The sequence below is a fragment of the Nyctereutes procyonoides genome, unplaced genomic scaffold, assembly GCF_905146905.1.
Source record: "Nyctereutes procyonoides isolate TBG_1078 unplaced genomic scaffold, NYPRO_anot_genome, whole genome shotgun sequence".
Lineage (NCBI taxonomy): Eukaryota > Metazoa > Chordata > Mammalia > Carnivora > Canidae > Nyctereutes > Nyctereutes procyonoides.
This window is the reverse complement of record NW_026575131.1, coordinates 17565162-17587717: the sequence shown is the minus strand read 5'-3', so window position 1 is coordinate 17587717 and position 22556 is coordinate 17565162. Positions and strand designations below refer to the sequence as shown.

The window sequence follows — 22556 nt, the reverse complement described above, 5'->3', positions numbered from 1 at the left end:
CTTCAACATACAGATATATAACTTCATTCTCACTTCCCCAAAAGACTAATTTTATTTAATACTTTAATGTATGAGGCAGTTTAAAGTCTGTTTTCATGTTACCTGGTGCCTTGATTTGGTTTCCTCTGGAACCAGAACTTGAAACAAGGATTTGAGCATAGGTATTTATTTGGGAGGAAATGGAGAAATATTATAGGACATTCATCATTTGAATTATGGCCCTAGAGAAAGTTAAGAATATGGAAAATCATCACAGAAATTGCACAAGAAAATCTTCCAAAGAGGAAGAGAATTATGTATTTAAAATGAAAGGATTCATTGATGAATGTGGAAAGAGCTACACTAAGTCACATGTAATAACACTGATTAAAAAAATCCTAAAACTATTAAGTTAAAAATACCAAAGGACAAGATGGAATATGTACAAAGTAAAGTAGACAGGTATCAGAACATGAAATGATAAAAGTTAATGAAGCAATGCCTTTAAAGTCCTGAGGAAAAAAAAATATATCAAATCTAGAATTCTATACCCACCCAAAATATCAGTAGGTTGGGATATTTAAAATATTCAAAACTCTTAAAATTTACCGTTTGTGTATCATAGGATTTTCTTGAAATACACTAGCAAAATGAAGAAGACAGCCAAGGAAACCAAGTTTATGAGATTTAGAACATGTCGATGTGATGTAGGAGAGCTGAGAAATTCTAGGGTAATAATCTTTTACCAAGTGACTCTGATCTTAAATTAGAGCAGATTATAGCACTTTGGAATTTATGTATTTGCATAAAAAGACCTTATACAATATATGATATTTTTGTCAATATATATGATAGATTGGAGCTATGGTGAAGCTTGTAGTTATTCTGGTTTTTGGTCAAGAAGAAAAAGGAAAAGCAATTAGAGTGGTAGGCAAAATCAAATTTTGTATAGGAAAATCATTATCCAAGCAAATAGGAAGCAAACTGATGCATGTAATGGTTTTAAGTAAAGGAGTATAAAAAAAGCAGTCTGTTTACCTAGGAATATTATCCTCAGAACTACTTGGGGATCATAATATTGGATCCGTAGTTTAGAAAGGTCTCAATCTGACAAATACTTACATGAACTTAAGACACTCATAATAATGTTGATACAGGCTGTTAGTTTTAAACTTTATTAATAAATCTATACAAAATCTCAGGTAAAGATTATGAATATACAATGTAATGTTAGCTTTAACCTTAAAATATACAAACAGACACTTGAGAAAAGGTAAGAGGTGAAAATTAGTGGGAGAAGATGAAAAATAAGGATTTAACTTGACAGAACTGTCATTTACTGGGGGTTATGGCACAAGAAATAGAGCTGTAAAAATATTGTTAAAGTTACAAAAGAATAAAAATTAAAATAATGACAAAATAAAAGAAATGGGAAGGTGATTGCTTTTCATTATATATTTTATACACTAATTTTATTATATGCCTATATTACAATAAATATATTAATTGATGTACAATAATGAAGAAGCAATTGCTTGCTTTTTTGTTACTTTATCTTTAAAGTTATACTTTATTCAAAAGCAATATTTTTCTGGATATAATTTTTCATGATAGATGAAAGATGGTTCTGAGATGGCTCAGAACTTTTAATCCATTTCATTACCAAAAAAGAATAAAGGAAAGATGATAGATAAAAATCAAGACAGATTTAAACTTTATAACTGATTCTGAAAAGGATTTAAGAGCAAGAGAAGGGGTACCTTGGTGATATGACTGGTTAAATGCCCAACTCTTGGTTTTGGCTCAGGTCATGATATCTCTCTCTCTCTCATTCTCTCTCTCTCTTTTAAAAAATTTTATTTACTTATTCATGAAAGACACAGAGAGACTGAGAGGCAGAGACACAAGCAGAGGGAGAAGCAGGCTCCCTGCAAGGAGCCCGATGTGGGACTAAATTCTGGATCCCAGGATCATGCCCTGAGCCGAAGGCAGATGCTCAACTGCTAAGCCACCCAGGTGCCACGATAGGTCATGATCTCAAAGTCATGGGATCAAGCCCTGCATCTGGCTCTGTGCTTAGTACAAAGTCTGTTTGGGAATGTCTCCCTCTCTCTCTGTCTTGCCCCCCCTCACTCTCTAAAATAAATAAATATATCGTTAAAAAAAGAGCAAGAGAAAATGTTTGAATAAATTTACAACCAATGTGAATTCTGAGGCTCTCAATAAATCTATTATTAGGCAATTTATTGTCAAATAATTAACTAATAGCAAAACAGTTATTTCAACAATTACTTTAATAACAGATGCTTTGCACTCTAGTAGCAAATATCATTCTTTGTTGCTTTCTTATCTATGGTCTCTTTTCAAAAGAACTGTTTGGACTGTTTTTCTTAATAAAAATAGATTTTTTGAAAAACCTATATCTCAATGTACAAAATCAATTATAGTTGCATTATGACAGAAAATTTTACATATTGGTGTAAAATTTATAAGGTTATTCAGATAGCAACTCAACATTCAGGCACAAATATTTTAGGGATAATGTGAAAAACTGCAGGAATCTAACCCACTGTGTTTTATTTCGGTATGCTGTCATTAGGTACTGTGTAACACACTTTGAGCTCTATAGCTTAACAAAGATATAGGAAAAGTGGAGAGTCAATGAAAGGATTAAAAGATTGACAAGATAATGGTTAGATATAGAAATTGGGATTTAGTTTGGCAAGAATTGTTTTTTTGAAAAATAACTAATCACTTGTACTGTTTTCACTGGGTGCCCTTGTACAAATCACAATGGGAGACAGGGGTTAGTTTCTCCATCCTTAAAGGTGAAGTGTTATTTTAGAATATTTTTAAGATCTCTTCCACATCTAAATTGTACAGTTCTAGGAAAGATTAGCACAGAAAAAGTATTGTCTTAAAATATCTTAAATTGAAGCAAGAGAAAGTTAGGCTACATATTGCAAAGAAAAGATTGTTAATTCATTTATATTCTTCTGCAACAATCTCTTTCTCTATGTGTGCTTTTTTTTTTTAAGATGTTATTTATTAGAGAGAGAATGGAAGAGCACGAACAGGGGGAGGGAGAGGGAGAGGCAGAGACACAGGCAGAGGGGGAAGCAGGCTTCCTGCAAAGAGTCCAATGTAGGACTCAATTCTGGATCCCAGGATCACGCCCTGAACTGAAGGCAGATGCTCAACTGCTAAGCCACCACTTTTCTCTCCCTTTTAAGCTGGTTAATGCTCAGGATCTCAGTTTAAGCATCATTACCCTCAAAGGCATTCCTTAGTTCTCCTTGTTACATCAAATCATCTTATGAACTCATTTGCACCAAAATATCTCCCATACATTATACATGCCAGAGTTGGAATTTGTGTACACACTTGGATGTGTTTTGTCTCTTTCTGTAATGCCATGAGGGAAGAGGCCAGATAGGCCCTGATCACAGTGAATTCCCAGTATTCTGACAAGGCCCTGAACCAAGAAGGCATGAGACACACATGTTGAATGAAGGAATGGATGGTTTCAAACCTTTATCCAAACTCTCACAGATCCTGGTTCCATTTTCAATATCATTATTTTCTCGATTTCTAATTTTGGGGACTGATAAAGTCTTTATAAGCTCATAATTTCTTCCTTCATTTTCACTCTCACATGGTAAGTAATTTTTATTAATATCTAGGAAATAATTTATTAAGATGATGAGAAAGTTGAAGGACAATGTTGTGTCATTTATATATTTATATATGTAAAATATAAATACATACATATATACATAAATACATACATATATATATAACACATAAAATACCAAATGTTAACAAGACTTGAGTTCCAGTTCAAAATCTGATTTTGTCCCTTGTTCTCTGATTTGTCTGTAAGCTATGATTAATAATATTTACCTTACCTGCTATACTTGATAGTTTTATGTAGAGAAAATGAAATATTTCTCAATTTTGTTGTCTTCCTATTATCTATTAAACTGTGTACATTTATTTAAATATAGCCAGGAGAAAATAATCAGCATTATGAACAGTTATATATTATTGAAGCTCTTTCAGTTGTAAGTAATGCAAACAAAATTCAAGTATGCTTAAGAAGAAAGGGACTATTTAACACAAACAGTAAAGTTCAAAAGAGATTCAGATACAACCGAATTCAAAGGCTTAGATGTCATGAACTCTAAGGCTTTAGCTTTATTTTGCTTTATTTGTGTTAGTTTTAGTTTCAGGAAGGACCACCACATATGGTGGCCAAGATGGCCATATGTAAAAACATTTCCTACCATCTTAGCATTCTCAGCTAGAAAAAATAAAGAAATCTTCCTTAATTTCTGCTTACAATACCCCAACATTTATTGGCCTGTTGTGATGCAGGTACTATTACTGAACCAATTATTGGTTGATTATTTAGGCCTGAGATAACCACTTTACTTTTTTAAAGTAAAGGATAGGGTAAGTCATATGCATGTGTATATTTCATTTGGGGAGAGAGGGTCTGGAGGTTCCTGGAGGAGAAATAGTATGTTCTTTGGGAGGAAGGAATATTAGAAAGGCAACATAAAGCATGACTCCTGCAATGTCTGTCTGGATTACCTATAATCTGTTGTTCAATTTCTGCTTCTTCTGTTTGTTTTTAAGAGAGAGAGAGATGAGAGTGGGTGGAGAGGGGCAGAGGGAGAGAGAGAATGGTAAGCAGGCTCCACGTCCAGTGGAGCTTGATCTCACCACCCTGAGATCATGAACTGAGCCAAAATCAAGAGTTGGATGCTTAACTGACTGAGCCACCCAGGCATCAAAGTATTTTTCAATAATTCTACAATAATATACTGTGTGATTAATAACAAAATATAAATGAGATACTATATGCAATAGTGTACCTAGTTTCATAATGAAAGGAATTGTTATGAATGACTGGAATTTTTTTCAACCAGTAGAAATAGGATAAGCAAAAATCTCAACCAAAATATCTTTAATCCTCAACATTTAACAGTGATTGAGTGTTTATGTGATTTTTTTTAATGGCTTGACCTAAGGAAAGAATTTGAGATTTTTTTTCAGGATGAATCTGTCATTGCCTATAAAAGAAGATTTGGTCTGTTTGCTGTGAATGCCAGTCAATAGCTATTGCTCCTTATGATAACTCAGCATCTTTTTCTCTACACTCTTTATGGCTCAAGAGAGCATTTTCTCATTTTTTTTTTCACTTTCTAATAGTGTTCTATTTATTTTATCTTTGGCATTGAGACCAGTGGTAGATTGAAACCATACAAGATCTTAGAGTTGATGGAGTTTAGATAGAAAGCAAGTCTCCACACTATCATTTGCCTTTCAGAGGATTTCCATGAATGTGTTTTATTTAGCCAATCATACTGAGAAAAACAATCTAAATAATTATCTCCAAGTGAAAATTACTGTGATGTTTGTTCTTTCCTCGTCCCCTCATCTTTCATTTTTTCCCAAAGGATTCAGCTTTACAAGGGTTCTGTATATGTTAAACTCTTTTAGGTCAGGTTACCCAGGAAACAGACTGGAAGCAGATTTGCATGCACTAAGTTTGTTGGAGAGGGCCCTTTGAAATCACATCTACAAGGAGTAATGAAATAAGATCATGCAGACTGACAAAATTTGAACTGTAGTGTGATTAAAACAAAGACTATCAGCTGATTTTGTGGAGAGCTGAGGGACTACAATGACGTTTCAGGGTTGCTCCAAATTGAGACAAAGCAGATGGGCTTTTATACCCAAATATAGAGCTCATTGAATGAGGTTGGCCCCTGGGAAAGAGTCACAAAGTGGATGAGGAAGCTCTCCTTGAATGAGGGCATTTCTTGAGTAGGTCTCACTTGTGAGCCTTTAGTAGCCAACAAGTCCTGGCATGTGGAGAAATGAGTACTTTTGTTCTAAAAGGAAGCATCCAAGTGACACAACACATTTGACCAATCTCAATAATCAGGGGCAAATATCTAATTTAAGACCTTGATATTTGTATCTAGCTATCAAAATTAATCAGTTGCATTTTTAAAAAACATTTTTTATAATTATCTCAATCTTTTCATTCATTGCTAAAGATTCAGTAGTCCCTCCAGTATCATTTTCCTTCATCCTGAAGAACTTTATTTTTTTCCTGTAATTTAGATTGGCTGACGATAAATTGTTTTCATTGTTCCTTGATTTGAGATTGATTCCTTGATTCTTTTATTTATCTTTATTCTTGAAGGATATTTGTGTTGGATATATATAGTCTGGGCTGAAAGTTATTTTGTTTCTGTTTTTCATGTCAGTACCTTACCAATGTCTATATACTGGCTACTCTAGGTAAATTTTGATCAGAAATCCATAGTTTTCAAATTATTATCCCTCTTCATATAATGTTTTTAGTTTTTGAGATATCTTTGGATTTTGCTATTTGGTTATTATGTGTCTACACATGATTTTCTTAGAATTTGTCCTATTTAGAATTTAGTGATCTTCTAGATTCTATAAATTTATGTTTTCCATCAAATTTAGGATATTTGCAAAAGATTCTTTTTAAATCCATTTGTGCCCTCATCTCTTTATCTTCTCCTTCAAGAAATCCAAGAAATCCACTTACTTTAGGTATTTTATTGTGGTTTCATTTGTACCTAATTCTTGTTTAATTTTTTTTCTTGTTTAATTTTTAAATCATCTTTTATTTCCTGTTTTCTTGGGTTTGAACAATTTTTATTCATCTATCTTTGAGTTTGCAGACACCATTCTCTGTTATGTATATTCTGTTATCAAGCCCATCTAGTAAATCTTTTATTTAGGATAGTGTACTTTTAAGTTTTAAAACTTCATTTTTTAAAAATATTTTTATTTCTGTGCGATATTTCCTATCTCTGTATTTATTCTATATGTATTTGTTATGAAAGTTCTAACACATAGTAGTAGTTAGTATTAAGTCTTTGTCATGATAGTTCCAAATTCTGGGTCATCTTAGGCTTTGCATCTGTTGTCTTTTTAAAAAATGGGTACAGTTTTGGGTGCCAGGATAGCTCAGTTGGTTAAGGATCCAGGTCTTGATTTCAGCTCATGTCATCAAGCCCTGCATCAGGTTCCACACCGGGCATGAAACCTGCTTCTGATTCTCTGTCTCCCTTTCTCTCCCATTCCACTTGCATACACTTTTTTCCTCAAAGAAAGAAAGAGGGTCACATTTCTTAGGTCTTTCCATGTCAATTAATTTTGAGTTTTATGCTGGTCACTGTTCATGTTATTTTGTATAGATTCTGTTTGCTATTATAGTCGTCTTGGGGATGTGGATGGTTTTGTCCCAGGAGAAAATTAGTCCAGTTATGTTCAAACTATAGGATCTGTCTTGTCTTTTATGGGGAGTGGTTTAAATTTCAGTTCAGTTTTTTAAGTCTTTGTTATGTGGGTTTGGGTATACTTTGTGTGTATGCATTTCAAAGGTAAACCCAAACGTCATTTAATCATAAAATCCTCTTTTATTCCCAGTAAGTTACACTTATGAGTTACATGTTCCTTATCATTAAGCAGTGCCCATAATTACCAATTAAAAATTGACATATCCCAATTAAAGATTCCAGATGTAAATGAACTGAATCTAAATAAGGAAAACCTTGCCTCTTCTAAATTTATCAGAAAGACTTATATTTTAATATATATTTTTAAAGCTGGTTCAGTAACTTGTAAAAAAAACTACTTTAGCGAGATGATAAAGAACTTCTTTTTCTAGCAATGACTAACTAGGACACTTAAGAACAGTCTTTTTCCTAAGAACAACTAAATAAGCTAGGAAAATATGTTTTTAAATATCTATTTTAAGACACACAAAAAAATCTACCAATGTAAAAAAACTACCAATGCACAACTGAGAGAACCAAGAACCAAGGAAGAAAATTTCAGTGTCTAGAGCTACTTTTCCCATTAAAAATAATGATAAATGCTAAAGCATTGATAAGACGATAAGACACTGAGTAAAATATTGACACTTTCATATAGCTGGGATAAGTGTGTAGCTAAGCGTTCTTATAAATACTTGAGTTTTCAGTTGATACCTAAAGGTGTTACATTCTACATGTAACAGTGAATGTAAACTAGACCAGTTCTCATAATTGATGCCCAGTTTAAAATCACCTCAATTCCTGAGTGTATTATGATGATGCACCCAGCTGCTCAACAATAACAAAAATAATTCCTCTCTGGAAAAAGAAAGCATTCGCTAATGCTTCAACTAATTGATATAAATTTGCTATTTAATAATATAGAATGTTGAAAAGCAATACAAAGTAATCAGGCACAAAAAGTTCAGAATTGGCCAAAACACAAGAGAAAAAGCAGGCAACTAATATTTATCAAGAGAATAACCACATGTTAGAGTTACCGTACAAAACTTTTAAATTAATATTATCAGAAATTAAGTGACAAGATGGAAAATTTTAGCAGATGATGGGAAAAGTTGGAATTTGGAAATTCTAGAACTTAAAATAATCGAAGTTAATATTTCACTATTTGAGATCTTATTAAACTGTGGTTGAGTTTAATCATCAATTAGATGTAGCTGAAGAAAGAATAGGTGAGTTGGAAGATAGGTCAAATGAAAATGTCCAAACTGAAACAAGAAGCTCCAGAAATATGGAAAACCTGAGACTATAACAGACAATTAGAATATAGTATAAATGTCTAATGTAATTGAAGTCTTAAAATCAGAAGAGTTAATCAGGCAAAAGCAATAGTTGTGAAGATTGTAACCGAGATTTTTTAAAAAACTAATTAGAGGATTCAAGGCTAAGATTGAGGAAGTTCTGTAAAACTCAGGCAACATAGATACAAAAAGAAATATACTGTGATATGTCATAGTTCAATTATTGAATACAAAAGTTAAATAGTAAACCTTAAAAGCAATCAGAGCTCTACAGATTCAATTCAATCCCAGTCAAAATCCCAGAAGGATTTTTTGAGGAAATTCATGAACTATTCTAAAATTAAAATGGAATTACAAGGAGATTTTTACAATGAACAAAATGGAAAAACATACATTCCTTCTTTTAAGAACCATTATAAAGTTACATTAATTAAGACTGTGGCATTGGTATAAGTATAAAGAATGAGAAAAATATATCAGTAGAACAAAAGAGAGAGTCTACATTTAGATATAGACACAGATGTAAGTACCTAGAGAGACAACTTATTTTCAGCGAAGATGCTAAATTAAATCCATTCAGTAGAAATGAAGTCCCCTTAAACAAATAGTACTGGGTCAATTCTGTAGGTCACTCCATACACCAAAGTTAAATTACTTCAAGATGTATCAAAAGCCTAAATATAAAATCTACTGCCATAAATCTTCTAGAGAAAAACATAGGAAATTGTCTTTGTTGCCTTGAGTAGGCAAAGATTTTTTTTTAACACAACAAAAAACCACCAGTCATTATAAAAATTGATAATTTGCACTTCATCAATATTAAAAACTTCTTTCAAAAGAAATCATCAAGAAATCCATAAATTAAACAAAATATTTACAAAATGCATAAATCTGAAAAATGGCTTTTATCTAGAATATATCAAGAACTTCACAAGTCAACCTTATAAATAACCCAATAAAAAGGGTAAAACTTTTGAAAAGATACTTTGCAAAAGGAGATACAAGAATAGCCAATAATGCGTTGTTTAAAATCTAAGCCTCACCACCACTGTATTGCCACGACATTTCTTTCTAACAAGCTGCCTCTGGACAAACTGGACATGAAGGGGAAGTAGGTCATCCTAAGAGTGGGCTTCAGTGTTTCTATGAGAACAACCAGATAACAAACAACCAGAGAATCAAGGCTGCCATCCAAAGCAACAAATTCTGCTTGAACAATAGAGTCAAGTCAATTGTTCTTATGAGCCATCTAGGCTGGCCTGATAGTGCCCCTATACCTGACAGGTTCTCTTTGGAGCAGTTGCAGTAGAATTCAAATCTCTGCTGAGCAAGAATATTTTGTATGGGCCTGGAAGTGAAGAAAGTTTGTGCTGACCCAGCTGCTGGGTCTGTCATCCGGCTGGAGAACCTTTGCTTTCATGTGGTGGAAGAAGGGAAGGAAAGAGATAATTATGAGAATAGGGTTAAGACTGAGCCAAAATAGAAGCCTTCTAAGCTCACTTTCCAAGGAAGAGGATGTCTGTGGAAATGATGCTTTTGGCACTGCTCACCAAACCCACAGCTCCATGGTGGGAATCAGTCTGCCACAGAAAGCTGTAGGTTTCTTGATAAAGGAACTGAACTCCTTTGTCAATATCAGAGAGCTCAGAACAGCCTTTCCTGGCCATCCAGGTGGACCTAAGTTTTCAGACAAAATTCAGCTAATAGATAATGTGCTGGACAAAGTCAATGGGTGATTATTGGTGGAGTGGCTTTTGCTTTCTTTAAGGTGCTCAACAACCTGGAAATTGGTGAAGACAGAGCCAAAATTGTCAAAGAAGAATGATATGAGGATTACCTTACCTATTGACTTAGTCACTGCTGACAAGTTTGATGAGAATGCCAAGACTGGACAAGCCACTGTGATCTCTGGCATACTTGCTGGCTGGATGGACTTGTACTATAGTCCCAAGAATAGCAAGAAATACTGAGGCAGTTGCTTAAATAAGCAGATTATGTGAAATGGACTTGTGGACATGTTTGATTGGGAAGCTGTTGACCAAGGAAACAAAACCCTCATTGATAAGGTGGTGAAAGCCACTTGAAGGGGCTGCATCACCATCATAAGTCACAAAGACACTGCCACTTGCTGTGCCAAATGGAACACAAAGGATAATGTCAGCCATGTGAGCCCTGGGAGCGATGCCAGTTTATTTATTTTATTTTTTTATTTTTTTTAAATTTTTATTTATTTATGATAGTCACAGAGAGAGAGAGAGAGGCAGAGACACAGGCAGAGGGAGAAGCAGGCTCCATGCACCAGGAGCCCGACGTGGGATTTGATCCCGGGTCTCCAGGATCGCGCCCTAGGTCAAAGGCAGGCGCCAAACCGCTGCGCCACCCAGGGATCCCGCAATGCCAGTTTAGAGCTCTTGGAAAGTAAAGTACTTCCTGGGGTGGATGCTCTCCTCAGTGTTTAGTATTCTGTGTTTGGTTCCTACAGCCTTAACTTAACCTAATACTTTCTGTATCTCCATATAGCATTAGCTAAAATCTTCCCCCATGTCAGGATTCAGCTAGTGTCCAAGAGATGCAGTGCCAAGAGCCCTCTAACAGTTGCATAGTGTCTCAGCTCTTCTTTACCACACCCTGGATTTGTCTACATACTTAAAGATGTCATTTGAATTTTTTAGTAACTAAACTGGTGTGCATTCTAAAGTGCATATATTTATATTTTGCCTGTTAAAAGAAAGTGAGCTATGTTAGCTTTTCTTTTTGAAGTACCGTATTCTTATTAGTTTTGTCATTGTTTCATTACTCAACATGGAAATAAGATGAAATTCCAAGTGTGTGTGTGTGGGGGGAGACAAAGTTGGCAATCTATTAAATAAATATTAAAACTTTTTTAAAAAGAATGACCAGTAAGCACAAATATGTACAAAAAGTCTCTATGCTAATCACCAGAGAAATATTAATGAAAACCGCAGTGATATATCAACTGTAATTCAATAAAAAATAAATTAAAAGCGTGAATATGTACAATTTTACATCCACTGTAATGGAAAACTCTTAAGAGTGACAATAATAATTGTTGGCAAAGTTGTGGAGCAACTGTAACTGTCATATTTGCTAGTGGGAATGTAAAATTGTACAAGTACGTTGAATCAATGTTTTGCAATTTCTTATAAAGTTGAACATAACTGTTTTACCCCACAGCCCAGGAATTCTATTTTAAGTATTTATGCAAGATAAATAAAAACATAGGTCTACAAAAGGATCTATAAAAATGTTTTTCACAGCTTCATCAAAATAGCCCCTGATATGAAACAACTCAGATGCTCATCAATAGGAGAATGGAATAAACAACTTGTGGTATACTCATGCAGTGGAATACTTCTTGACAATAAAAAGTAAATCAATAGTACTGATACATGCCATGACATGATGAATCATAAATGCAGTGGTAAACACACAATTTTGGGGGTTCCTGGGTAGCTCAGTTACTTAACTGCCTGAATCTTGATTTCAGCTAAGGTCATAATCTAAGGTCCTAACATCTAGGCCCACACTAAGTCCTGGGTGGAGCCCTATGTCGGGCTCTGCACTCAGCGGAAAGACTGATTGAGGTTCTTTCTCTCTCTCCCTTTCCCTCTGCACCTCCCCCTGCTTGTGTGCTAAATAAATAAATAAATAAATAAATAAATAAATAAATAAATAGCTTTAAAAACACTACACAATTTTGAACAAAAGAAGTCATACATAAATAATTATATCCTATAGGATTTCATTTACTTGAAGTCCGAGAAGAGAACTATAGTGATAGGAATTAGCACAATAATAGTTTAGAAGGAAGTGTCAAATTGAATAGAAAAGGCAAGAGGATGATTTTGTGGTGATGGAAATGTTCTATAGGGTATTTATAGGGTATTTCGTTTTGGATAGTAGTTACAAGGGTGAGAACCATCAAACTGAACACTTAACTATCAGTGTATTTTATTGTGTATATATTTCAATAAAAAAGAACTTAATGAGAAGTCATTACATATAAAAATGGCTAAAATTAAAACAAACAAACATGGTAATACTAAATACTGATAGATTATGGACCCATGGGAACATCCAAGCAGTGCATATAATAGGGTAAACTAGCACAACCAGTTTGGAGACCTAAAGGTAAATAACCACAAAACTTATACCTAGAAAGTCCACTCTTGGGTATATTAGGAAGAAAAAAAAAAGAGTAGGAAATGCTACTCTAGGTAATTTAATTTAATTTAATTATTCACAAGAGACAGAGAGAGAGAGGCAGAGACATAGGCAGAGGGAGAAGCGGACTCCCCTCTGGGAGCCCGATGCGGGATTTGATCCCAGGACTTTGGCTTAGGCGTGATCACTGAGCCAATCAGGCGTCCCTGCTCTAGGCTATTTGTAATAGTATTATTTTAATAACGAAACTTGTGTGGTATATACATACACAACAATGAAAACTACCACTATATGTAACAATAAGGGGGAAAAAATCTCATAACCATAATATTTTATAGAAGAAACCCAAAAGGGCTCCATACTGGGCCTAGATCTTACTTAAAATAAAAAACAATAACAACAACTAAAGAATACATACCATGCAAGTCCATTTATATAGGTGTCAAAAACAATCGTAAAATTCTCTGTGCATTTTTCTGTTTGCATATTTTATTGCGATTTCAGAAAGTGCATTATAAAAGAGAAGGGAGAGGCTAGGCTGTGGGGTGGATTTGGATTATTTGAGGTAGAGGAGGCATCAACAAGAAGCAATGATTTTATATTTAGTCTCCATTTCTGTTATCAGAAAAACATAGTATCTCTTTTATATCTTTGTTCAATTTGTTTCTTCATTGATTTTACTGTATTCATCCCAGTATAAAGTCACAAATCTTAAGCCCATTGAAATATTTTTTGTTCTTTTCTTCCATATGCACTCTGAAATACACGTTTTAATAGTTTTCCAGTGTCATATTACCATATTATCTTGCTGAATATTTAATGCATAGACACATTTTTCTGTATTTGCTTTCACAACTTTTTAGATTGACTCCTAAATGCAGCTTTCTGATGAGGCTAAAACTTTTTGCAAGTCTGTTAGACCCTTTCAGCTTTTATAAAAGTATGCTGACCTTTAATGATTGTGCTGTTAAGTAGCATGATTAATATATATTTATTTTTTTTTTGAAATTTGGACATAAACAGACTAGAAAAGGTAATAATTTAAGTATATTATTAATCTGTTTTTATTTATGCATGTTTTTTATTCATAAAAAACACGAGAGCCTCAAATTGTTGTTGTTCAAATCCAATTTTATTCTATTGTGCCATACAGTAATTCCAGTGTGAATAATTTCTTTGTAGTAAATAAATTACCTGATTAAAAGGATGGAATAATTAGAGATGATTCTATGCATTTTTCTTCTGTAACTCCAGGATTTCAACAATGCCAACAATAAAGCATTCTGAAAAATCAAGTCGTTTCCTTTTATAGATACTTTCATGTATACATTCTGTTTGGGGAAAATAATTTCATTCTTAAACATATGCATTTATAGACAAATGCAAATGTAATTGGCAAACGTAATACTTATTTGTAGAAAATATAGCAGCTATAATTTAGTTAGTACCTTCATACTAAGGTGCTACATAGACAGTTTTCATGTACTATTTTTTATTGAGTGTAATTTTCCACTACAAATCTCTATAGTAAATGATCTCTATATTTTATTCCCTTTGCAAATGAGGAAAATGACTTGAACAAAACACACATGACTATTGTGATTCTCTACTGTTGCTGTTCATGGCTTTTCATAATTGACAATGACTTGTTCAAGGGTTTAGCCACTTCAGGACCCACCTGTTCAACCTTAGAGTGGCTCAGTATGGTTGTTGGAAACTTCTGATCTGATAAGTGGTAGAGGTATTTGTTAACGAGTCAAAAATGGGATTAACAGATCAGATACTCTGACTCATGACAGAGGTAATATCATTGGAGATAAAGTTTTGCTGGGTATTTTTGCTTCAGTCCTACATAAAACTATAGAATCTCTCCATTTTGCTCATAAATCATTTCTAACAGCAGCCATAGTGGTCAAGCACATGAAAGCATGTCTTCTGTGTCTGCTCACTTCACTTTTGAAAATGCCCCTGCCATCAGAGCCCATCACCCTCTCCTCCCAGTGTGCCTATTTGTTCTGTGTTTCACTCAGGCCTATGGATTGTGCTTACTCATCCAGAATTTTCCTCCTCCCTTCTCACATATTAACATATTTCTCTCAAGTAACATATATCTTCAAAATTCCAATATCTGATAAGCATATCATAATAACTTTATTATTTTTTGTCATTTCAAAAATACTGTGGTTTGTGATTATCCTACAAGTGGCATCTCTAAGTGGCTTAAACAAAAAGTGAATTTATTAGCTAACTGAAGTTACAGCAGCTCTTCCTTAGGGAGTGTTTCCCTCTTGGGCTCAAAGGATGCCATTTGGGATTCATCTTTCAAGTCTCCTAACTCTGCTGTCTGTGCTGACCTCATTGTCAGACAGAGTTTGCCTTTCTGGAGCAAGTATGCTTATACCTCCAGGCTTATCCATAGGCAGCTAGGCATTCTCAGTTAAAAAGAATGCATCCTTTCTAAGAGTTGTAGAGAAAAAGACCTGGGGTTCCTCACTCCAGTTGGTTTGTCACATGCCGCCTACTGAAACAGATCTCATGGTGACGTGGTCTTTTCCTTGGATGGATGTTTGATAGGGAAAAAGCATGCATTGAGCACACTCTGTATTTTCAATAAGCCTTAAGGCAGTTGTACCAAAATGTATGTAACCATAGACTTAGTAGAAGCATTTCTATTTTCATTTTAGTAGTTTCAGTACATAGAATTGGCATTTCGGAAAGGGAATTTACAGATATGAGAGCTGATGCAAACACTCTTTGGGAGTATATGGACTTTGGGGTGGGGAGGGGAGTCAACTTCTCCCTGTAAATGGAATAGAATGTAGCAATGAATGAGTTGTTCTAAGAAGATCTTAACTCAGAGTTCTGGTTCTCTCACCCACATTATAATCCTGTTTTCCTTGTCAACAGCTTTCCTGTGCTGATTTTAAAATATTCTAAGGGTTGTTGTTTGTTTTGCTTTTCTGGTAGCCATATGGTCTCTTTACAACCAAAAATGTGTTCTTCCTTTGAGGGGGATATATTCTGTTCTGGCTTGGGGTGAATACTTCTTATATATGTTCACATTCACATCTTTACTCTTGAATTTGTTGAAAATCAGAAAAATCTAAGGTTCGTGAGGCCAGCAGTGAAACATTATGGTGCACAATGAAACATGTCTAGTTTATTTAAATAGCACAAGCAAAACGTATCCAGCAACTGGCAGACCATTAGAGGTATTTCTCAGTGGTATACCCTAATGCCTAATATGTCATCAGCATGTAACTGCTGGAAATTTGATCAGGGATTCCCTGTGCCGTCTAGAGTTGAAGATAAAGGATCAAGATGAAAATTTCCCATCCAAAATACCCTCTTTCCATCCAATCAGATAAAATTGGAGTAATCAGTCTGTGCGTAGAAAATGAAGGCATTAGCCCTAGAGTTTAATTCAGAATCAGGGAAAATACAATATGCTCTAATGTTAAGCAAATACCTTCTTCACTGAAAGTGGGTCATCCAGAGCCCAAGCTGCTTAAGAAAAACAGATAAAATATGGCAATTCCAAGTACAGACCAATAAAGGCCAAGTGTCTAGTTAATCCTTCAAAGGACATGTGGGTAAGCAAAGTCCCTCAGTAGCCACATGGTGCTGTGAATGCCTGTTAAGGGTTGAATGTGTCTAATTCATATATGACTGCAGGGTCATCATGATTTAGTGGGAAGGAAACAAGACATGATTTGTGGAAACCAATGAAAAGGAAACCATGAACAGAAGGTTTTAAGGTTTAAAAGGTTTTAAGGAACCTTTTTAAAAAGAAAGTTCATGTCATAGCTCCCAAATGACAGCTGTCCCAAAGAGCACAAATGAAAAGACTCCAGCTCATTAACTCCTTTTTTAAAGGCCGAATAGAAACAGAATTTAAAGGAGTAAAAGCAGGAGAGGACTTTCCAGGCATCCACGTGAACTCTCAATTATTCAGGAGCAGCTGGCCTGGTAAGCAGTTCATTACCTCATTTTCAAAGGTTGGTTTGAGGTGTGATATGATGTGCTCTTTATAGCTTTAGAAATTCAGTCTGTATTTATAAAATATTATCTTCCTTCCTTCTGATTTACAAAAGAGGAGGGGGAAAATTGGGTTTTTGCAATTTCCCTTTAAATTTCAAGTCCTCCATGCAATGCACATGCAAATCTAGAACAAGGCTTGACAACCTTTCTCTGTAAAGGACGGTGTAGTAAATATTTTCAATCCCTGAGGGTAGAAGGTTCCTATAGCAGCTGTTTAACTCTACCACTTAGTGCAAAAGTAGTCATAGGTAATAGGTAAATCAGTGTGCATGACTGTGTTCCAATAAAGCTTTATTTTCAAAAACAGGCAGCAGGCTGAGTTTGACCCAGAGGCTACCATTAGTCAATCCTTAATAAGAAAATTGTTTAGCTCAGAGTCATGCCATTGTAGTAACTCAATGACTAGCTGCAAAAGTCAATGGTTATATGTATATGAATAGTCAACTTTTGAATGACTGGTTAATGGTATCCCAGTATCCTGAGCTGCATGACTTAAAATAATTCTGATATCAATAGTAACTGATATAGTTTGTATTTCTGACGTAACTCGTAAGAGTTGTGGATGGTTCTCAGAAGTTTACATGTTCTGATTGTTAATAGCTCTTTCGTGAACATTGAATTCTAATTATGTATATGTGTACAAACACATATACATACATACATAGGCATATATTTTCTAAAAACTATTTCTTGATCATCACAGTACTTTGGAAGTATGTAGGTAAGGTAACTGAGTTATTTAAAACTGTATTTCTGATTATGTCATAGATCCATTCTGGACATTATTAATAAATCATATTCTATTGTACTCTTGTTTTTGCAAAACCTTTGTTTTTTGAAGCTACATTGTGAAGTTATTTTACTTTAAGGCTTTCATTTTCTTTGACTCTAAAAATTAGATACCAACTTAGTTCTTTAGGAAATATAAAATTAAGAGTCATATGATCATAAGTTGGGAAATGAGGTAAATCCATATTGTGTTTTAGCTCTGTCTCTTACTAGCTTTAGAAATCTGTACAAGTGATACAAGTTCTTTAAGCTTCTATTTCTTCATCTGTATGTAAGATAAAGTCAGTAATATGTGTAAAGTATTTAGCACAATTCTGAGCACATAAGGAATGCTCAATAATTTACAACTACAGGCTACCTCGTTTTATTGTGCTTCGCTTTTTTGCATCTTGCAGATATTCCATTTTTTACATATTGGAAGTTTGTAGCAATCCTGCATCATGTAAGCCTATTGGCACTATTTTTCCATTAGCATTTTGTTCACTCTGTGTCTATGTATTACACTAAGGTAATTCTTTCAATATTTCAAACTGTTTAAAATTTTTATATCTCTCATGGTGATCTGTGATCAGTGATCTTCGATGTCACTGTTGTAATTCTTTTGGGGCACCGTAAACTGCATCTCTATAAGATGGCAGACTTAATTAATTAACGTTGTATGTGATTTGATTGCCCCACCAAAGCCCTTACCCCATCCCTCTCCCCCTCTTCAGGCCTCCCTATTCCTGGCATACAGCAATATTGAAATTAGGCCAATTAAAAACCCTAAAATAGTCTCTAAGTGTTCAGGGGAAGGGAAGAGTTGCACATCTCTCACTTTAAATCAAAAGCTAGAGACACCTGGATGGCTCAGTGGTTAAGCATCTGCCTTTGGCTCAGGATGTGATCCTGAAGTCCCTCAATCAGATCCCATGTCGGACTCCCTGCATGGAACCTGCTTCTCCCTCTGCCTATGTTTCTGCCTTTCTCTCTCTCTCTCTCTCTCTGTGTGTGTGTGTGTGTGTCTGTCTCCTGTAAATAAATAAATAAAATCTTTAAAAAATAATAAGTTAAAAGCTAGAAATGCATAAGTTTCATAAGGAAGGCATGTCAAAAGCTGAGATAGGCCAAAAGCTACATTTCCTGTGCCAAATAGTTTGCCAAATTGTGAATGCAAAGGAAAAGTTTTTGAAAGAAATTAAAAATGCTACTGTAGTGAACACCCAAATGACGAGAAGGCAAACAGACTTTTTGCCAACATGGAGAAAGTTTCAGTGGTTTAGTTAGGTCAAACCAGCTACAACATTCCCTTAAGCACAAGCTTAACCCAGAGCAAGGCCCCAACTTTCTTTAATCCTATGAAGGTTGAAAGAGGTGAGGAAGCTACAGAAGAAAAACTTGATGCTAAAGACAGGTTGATTCTTGAGGTTGAAGGAAAGAAGCATCTCCGTAACATAAAAGTGTAAGGTGAAGTAGCAAGTGCTGATGTAGAAGCTGCAGCAAGTCATCCAGAATATCTAGCTCAGGTGACTAATGATAAGGTGTCTACACTAAACAACAGATTTTCAATTCAGACAAAATAGCCTTCTATCGGAAGAAGATGTCATCTAGGACTTTCATAGGTAGAGAGGAAAAGTCAGTGCCTAACTTCAGAGTTTCAAAAGACAGAGACTGACTCTGGTTAGATGCTAATGCAGTTGATGACTTTAAGTTGAAGCCACTACGCATCTACCATTCCAAAAATCCTAGGGCCCTTAAGAACTATGCAAAGTCTACCCTGCCTATGCTCTATAAATAGAACAACAAGCCTGCCTGGATGACAGTGCATTTATTTACCATATGGTTTACTGACTATTTTAAGCCTCATGTTAAGATCTATTTCTCAGAAAAAAAAGATCTCTTTCAAAATTTTACTGCTCCCTGACAATGCACCTGGTCACCCAAAAGCTCTGATGGAGATAGACAATGGGATTAATGTTGTTTTCATGCCTGCCAATACAGCATCCATTCCGTAGCCCACGAGTCAGGGACTCATTTCAAATTTCAAGTCATATTACTTTAGAAATATACTTTGTAAGGCTATATAGGTGCCATAGCTAGTGATTCTTCTTTTGAATTTGGATAAAGTAAGTTGAAAACTTTCTGGAAAGGATTCACAATTCTAGATACCATTAAGAGCATTCATGATTCATAAGATTTTATATTTAGTCTCTCATGAGAGAGGACTAAATATCAACATTAACAGGAGCTTGGAAGAAGTTAATCACAACTCCCATGGAAGACTTCAAGGGCTTCAAGGCTGCAGTGGAGGAAGGAACTGCAGATGTGGTGAAAATAGCAGGAGAACTAGAATCAGAGTGGAGACTGAAGATGTGACTAAATTGCTACAATCATGAAAAAACTGGAACAGATGAGGAATCGCTTCTTATCAATAAGCAAAGAAAGAAGTTTCTCGAGAGGGAATCTACTCCTAGTAAAGGTGCTATGAAGATTGTTGAAATGACAGCAAAGAACATTACATAGACTACATAGAATATTACATAAACTTAGCTCTCAAAGCAGAGACAGGATTTGAGAGGTTTAACTTCAAATTCAAAAGAAGTTCTACTATGGGTAAAATGCTACCAAGCAGTATTGTGTGCTTTATAGAAATTGTTAAAGGAAGAGTCGGTCAATGTAGCAAATTTTATCATTGCCTTGTTAGAAGACATTGCCATAGACACTCCACTTTTCAGCAACCACTTCCCTGATTAGTCAGTATCATCAACACGGAAGCAAGACCCTCCGACAGCAAGAAGATTATGACTTGGTGAAATATCAGAGGATGGTTAGCATTCTCTAGCAATATTTCTAAATTAGGGTATATATTTTAGACATGAGTGTGCTATTGCACACTTAAAACAGTAGAGCATAAACATAGCTTTCATGTGTACTGGGCAATAAAATATATTTAACTGACTTTATTATCCTACTCACTTTATTGCGTTGGTCTAGAACTGAACCCATAGTATTTCCAAGTTATGCCTCTATAATTATATTTTCTTTAGTAAGATGGGGGAACCACTCACATACCCATTATTACCAGTATTATTAATATATTTCTTGGTAAAATAGATGACTACTGTTTTTTTTTGCTTGCCAGCTATATGATAATCTTACCTGGATTTTTCTTGTGGTTTCTAAGTGACTAAGAGTGAAACTGCCCTCATCCTTGGTTCAAAGAATAGGCATATGACCCTTTTTTGACCAAAAGATTGTTTTAAATAGGAGCACATGAACCCTTTTTGGCCAATGAGATTCAATTTGGGGGCTTTTATTAGAAAGAGAAGTGAGACAGTATGTAAGCCCAGAGCTGCTGGCAGAGATATTTTCCTAAAGCCATACCCACCCATGAACTTTTCATTTTATGCGAATCAATAAATTTGTTGTTGCTTTTACTTTATGCATTTTGAAATGGGTTTCTGTTCACTTGCAACTGAATGAGACCTGGCCAATACAATTAATTATTTAACATTTTCTAGCAGTGTGGATTTTATCAGCTAAACAATGGCTGAAATTTTATTTTTCTTTTTGGTAGAACAGTATATATGATTGACCTTTCTTTTTTTTTTTTTTTTGATTGATCTTTTTTTCTTTCTCTCTCTCCTTTCTTTTTCCTTCCTTCCTTCCTTCCTTCCTTCCTTCCTTCCTTCCTTCCTTCCTTCCTTCCAGCCTTCTTCTTTCCACTTCCTTTCCTTCCTCCCTCCTTCCCCTCTTTCTTCTCTTCCTCACATTTTCCCTCTGGCTCCCTTTCTCTCTCTCTCTCTCTCTCATTCTCTCTGTCTTTCTCTGCCTAAATTTCTTTCTTTTCTTTCTTCTTTCTTTCTTTCTTTCTTTCTTTCTTTCTTTCTTTCTTTCTTTCTTTCTTTTTGTATTCCTTTATTTTTTTTTGACCCTAGAGATCAAAATTCAAAGCAATCATATAGAAAGACTTAAATTTGTTATAAAGATAAAATATTTTATTCTGTCAGCTGACATAATAGAATTCTTGATAAGGCTTTCTTTGAGAACACAAAACCAGAGTGTTAACTCTGGGGAGGATGCTAAGACCAGCCCCTTCTTCCCACAACAGAACTCTTTGTCCTAAGAGATACAGACCTGCCCAAGTTTGCAAAATTAGTTACAAAAAAATGATTAGAATTCAGGTTTCCAATCCATACAGGAGTTCCCTTTTGATGTGCATTTATATGTTTAGCAGGCCATCTTGTCTGTGCGACATGAATCCAAATGAGTAAGATTTCTCAGATTGAAAGCAAGAAATAACCACAGATGTATTTGTTTTGTACACACAGCCTAATTATATCCATAAAAATAATAGCATCTGTTTAAATGCAGGTAATAGTTTAATATAGCTGTCAAAATTTGTTAGCAGAGTTTTCAATGCTTTGATTGGCTCTACAGCTGTCATATTTTTCTCTGTATTGCTTAAAGCTTTACATGGATTTTCATCGAATTTGGATTAAAAGCAAAGGGCAGCCCTGGTGGCGCAGCGGTTTAGCGCCACCTACAGCCCGGGGTGTGATCCTGGAGACCCGGGATCGAGTCCCGCATCGGGTTCCCTGCATGGAGCCTGCTTCTCCCTCTGCCTGTCTCTCTCTCTCTCTCTCTCTCTCTCTCTCTCTCTGTGAATAAATGAATAAAATCTTAAAAAAAAGTAAATATGAGATGACTTTGGAACAATGACAGAGTGACCTTGGGAAGTTACTTGATCTCTGCAAACCTAAATTTCCTAATTTGTAAGGTATTTGTGATATTAGTCACTTCAGCTTAGTAATAATTTAAGTAAAGATAAATGGGACAATATTTGCCAGGTATGTAGCCCTGGGCCTGGCACATAGCGTCTAAGTCTGCTCAGGCTGCTATCAACTGTATCTTAAACAAAAGAAATTTATTTGTCTCAGTTCTGGAGGCT

At 35.0% G+C, this 22556-nt stretch overlaps 1 pseudogene; it reads left to right on the top strand.

Annotated features, from left to right (window-relative positions):
• The first annotated feature begins 9627 nt into the window (after positions 1–9627).
• Positions 9628–22556, top strand: part of LOC129521651 (phosphoglycerate kinase 1-like) — an 87002-nt pseudogene continuing 74073 nt past the window's right edge.